Consider the following 4517-nt stretch of genomic DNA (forward strand, 5'->3'; position numbering starts at 1 on the left):
AAGTGCTCCGAAGCGTCCAAAAACGCAACAATGGGTCGGAAAGGTTATGGCCTCCGTATTTTGGGATGCACATGGCATGATATTCGTGGACTATCTTGAAAAGGGTAAAACCATAACCAGAGCATACTATTCCTCATTATTGGGCCGATTGAAAATCGAAATGGCCGAAAAACGACCGCATTTGAAGAAGAAAAAACCGCTTTATCATCACGACAATGCACCTGTTCATTCATGCTTAGTTGCACAAGCAAAATTGCATGAAATCGGCTTCGAATTGCTCCTTAGCCACCGTATTCACCAGACCTGGCCCCCAGCGACTATTACTTGTTCCCTAACCTGAAGATATGACTCATCGGTAAGCGTTTTTACTCAAATGAGGAGCTCATAGCTGAAACTGAGGCGTATTTTGGACACCTTCCGATCGAGTACTTTTCGGACGGTATCCAAAAGTTAGAAAATCGTTTGACTCGCTGTATCGACCTAAAAGGAGAGTATGTTGAAAAATAAAACCGACTTTGGCCAAAAAACGTCTTCGTGTTTCATTTTTCAGGGTCTTATCAGACTGCCTAGTATTTACCACAATTCTGTCTGAACTTTCATATCTTTCTGGCAGCTTATAAATTATTTGCTTTTAACAGGTGACTGGCTTAAATTACCCCGACAGATTATCACCTTTCCTCTTTCTTACAGAATTTTTTGAATTGAAAAACTTTCGATTCTACATGGCAAGATAATAATAAATATGTATCTGGTAAAAGAATGGCAAGTAATTATATATCGTTATACTGAAGTCAGTATCATTGAAGATGTCAGTTCACTAGAGACGCCTTTTTAATCTTCCTAGTTGGACTAGACGGTCCAAGAAAATTTATTCTCATTTCATGCGGAGAATATATTTAGCATAATTTTACAAGTATTATCAGAAAAATACTTTGCGCGAAGGAATCTTAGATTTAGCCAAAAGCATTAGACAAAATGTTCTTAACAAACAAAAAATTATTTTAAATTTCTGCTTGCAGAACGCAGTTCGCAGTCCGAATGGAATCCTCATGGCGAACGTACTACTGGCCCTTCTTCTCCTGGCAAACAAAATACGCCTGGACGCATTTCTATGGAGGAGCCACCTTTTCGTGCCAGGACCAGGTCTCCTGCCAGCAGGCCTCCTTCTATTAGAGTACTTGGACATTCACTTGGAGAACTAGGATATGTTCGACTCATCCCCCGCAGAAACCAAAACCTTCAATTCGAATTTCGAAGTTATATTTTTCCAGCGAATGCACCTATTTATTGGAAAATGGATGTAAATAAATGTAGTTCCATTCCAGCCCAAGAACATATTGTATTATCAACACAAGATGGTGACTTTTTTGCAATATTAACGTATAGCGGGCTCTTACTTGGTATATATAGCAAAACAAGACACAATCCGAGAGTAAAAATGAACATGATAAGCGGCACAGTTGATAATTTGACACCAGAAGAAATTAATGATTTTCCGGTAGGCAGAACGCATCCAATCCCACAAAATTATGTTAAAGCTTTTGCAAATTATGATTCGCTACAGTTCAAATGGTATTCTAATGGTGAACGTCATCCTGGTTCTTCTTCTTCTGCCAGACAACAGTCTCCTGATAGGTCTTCTACTCCCGAGAAGTCTCTTGACCATGCCAGGCCCAAGTCTGCACGTGGAATGCGACGTTCTGATGAAGTACTCGGATGTATAATAGAAGAACTTGGGCATATGCGGCTTATTCCCCGCTCTAATAAGAAACAACGATTTGAATTTCGAAGATACGTTTTTTCTACCGACAAACCAATTAGAATGAAAATAGGTAGGAAGAGGTATGTGTTTGTGCCAAACAGCGAATATATTGTATTAGCAACATCCAATGGTGATGCTTTGGCCATTTTGGATTCTAGTGGAACTCTTCATGGAATATATAGGACAGATAACATCTGCTCACGAGTGAAAGTCAACATTATAAGCGGCGCAGTTGATAATATGACTCCAGAGGAAATGACGGATTGTCCACTTGGCAAATCGCAACCAAACTTCACAAAAAGTTTTATTAGAGCATTTGAAGATAACGACACACTACAGTTTAAACAAAATTCCAGCGGCGAACACAGTCCTGTTTATTTTTTCCCTGACACAGAACATTCACATAACCGGATTACTCGTCAGCAGTCCCATCTTGATGCCAGGAGCAGGTCTCCTCCAGGCAGGCCTCCTTCTGATGAAGTACTTGGATATCCACTTGCAAGACTTGGATATATTCGGCTCATTCCCCAGATAAATCAAAACCGGCAATTTGAATTTCGAAGATACGTTTTTCCAGCCGGTAAACGACTTTCATTAATGTTAGAAGATAGTAAATTCGTATTTGTTCCAACTCTGGAATATATTGTATTATCGACATCTAGTGGTGACGTTTTTGCAATACTAGAGTACACTGGAATTCTTCGAGGAATATATCAGACAAATAAAGAAAATAAGTGGCGTCAGGCGAGAATAAAAATAAACATGACAAGCGGTAGAATTGAGAATATGTCTGAATTTGAAAAAAATGAATGTCATGTAGGAAAAAGTTACCCAATCTTTCCACGTTGGTTTCACGAAGTGGTTTCTAATGAAGATTCTCTGCAGCATTTTTATCATTAATATGATGAAAATAAGCAGAAAATAAGCATGCTGATGGTGTCAGATGTGTTGAACAAAATTTTAAAATTAATGCAAAAAAAGTCACGAGTAATGAGTTTTCTACCTTTCCTCATGATAACAAGAAAAGTATCAATACTATACTACCTTTATTGAGATGATTCAAATGAGATAGTCCACAAGCTTCGTTTACTGTTGGCATGAAAAGTAGCTGCAATCCAAATCTCAGCAATGAAACAGTTTCCATCGTCAGTGAATTGCGAAAGGTTCAAATCATATATTGAAATATTGCAATTTAATATAACGTTACTATTGAAATGATCTTTAACGATGATAAAAAATACAATTATAAATGTAGTTATGGTAATAATTTACTTATCGGAGAGCTGCGCGAAATGCTAAAGCAAAATTAGGATAGTGCAGTGATATCTCAGTGGGGATCTACATTCCTTAGCTCGCTGTTCTACGGACAGTCGGTAACATAGCACGAAATAGGCTTGTCAGTTGAGCCTTCTAATAGTGTCGGTAACATGCGACTTTCGAGCTAATTTTAAAAATTTGGCCTCGAACCACCCTGTCCCTACTAATAAAAAATGTTTATTCTTCACTTGTTTGTTTATTATTTGGTAAACAACTTTCTTGTGCTCATTATCTTTTGGATTTGATGCGAAAGTCTGTCTGCATGCTAGCCATTACTATTTCTTGTCGTTCTAGCAGCATACGTATACCACGTCGGAAAAACGACTGATGATTTGACAGAAGTCAAAAACAGAAGAACTGTTCATCAGGCAGCGCGATATTTAGGGAATAAGAAAGTTTAGGTTGGTATTCCTATTTCTGCATTTCTAAGTATGTTTGTACCTTTAGAGACCAAAAAAATAATTTTTTTGAAGTTGATTTGTAGGAATATGGAGACAGTTCATTTCAAAACTGTATAATATTTATTTAACGTCATGTTTGACGTTGAAAAAAACAACAACATTGAACATTTGTATGCCCTTTAAAAGAAATGCTAGAATATGAAAATCTGTTTACCGGTTTTTTTATTATCACTTACACAATGTTGAAAAACATATTTTCGAGAAAAGGCTGATCGATGGCGGATTCTCACAGCGTTGGCACTCGGCGGGATCGGCGCCAGCCACTGCCGAGAAGCATCTCTTCCACAATTTCGAAAATTAGCATTTGAAACTTTGACACGATATTCTTAGGCGATATACGTATCGATTAAAATAATTCAAAAAATCGATTTTTTGAAGTGTCTAAGGGTACTTCCTCCCTTGGAAAAACATTCTATTGATTTTAAAATTACTATTTGGTAGCAGCCAATCTCATTTATTCAGAATAATATAACCTCGTTGACGACTGCTTTCTTATTTCAGAAAAGCAGAGAAACAAACATCTTTATTTACACCAAATCGAGCTACAGCTTGTTCAGTGAATAAAGAATTTACATTGATACATTGTCGGAAACATCGTTTGATTTAAAATTATAAGAGCCATATTGATTTACGTATATCAGAAATGAAAGTTGATCAAAGTAGATTATTGCTTGCTATTTCAGTCTCTGATTGGAAAACCTGATCAGCAGTTTCCCTCTTTATCGCCCTCATGCTTCTCCTCGTCCATCTCCTCTTCATCAACATGTTTTGAAAAAAACGAGATATGCTGTGTCAAAGAGCAAGAGCTAGTGTCGAAATTAGAATGAAATATAGGACGTTCAATTTGGATAAAAAAACTACTAAAGTATTTTGAGAGATACAGTCTGTCAAGTTAAAGCGTGGGTGGCTTTACTCGCAGTCGGTAAGGTGTATCGACATGATTTTGATGTCAAAATATTAAGAAGAGCTCCCTCTTT

The sequence above is a fragment of the Belonocnema kinseyi genome, chromosome 1 (genome assembly GCF_010883055.1).
Source record: "Belonocnema kinseyi isolate 2016_QV_RU_SX_M_011 chromosome 1, B_treatae_v1, whole genome shotgun sequence".
Lineage (NCBI taxonomy): Eukaryota > Metazoa > Arthropoda > Insecta > Hymenoptera > Cynipidae > Belonocnema > Belonocnema kinseyi.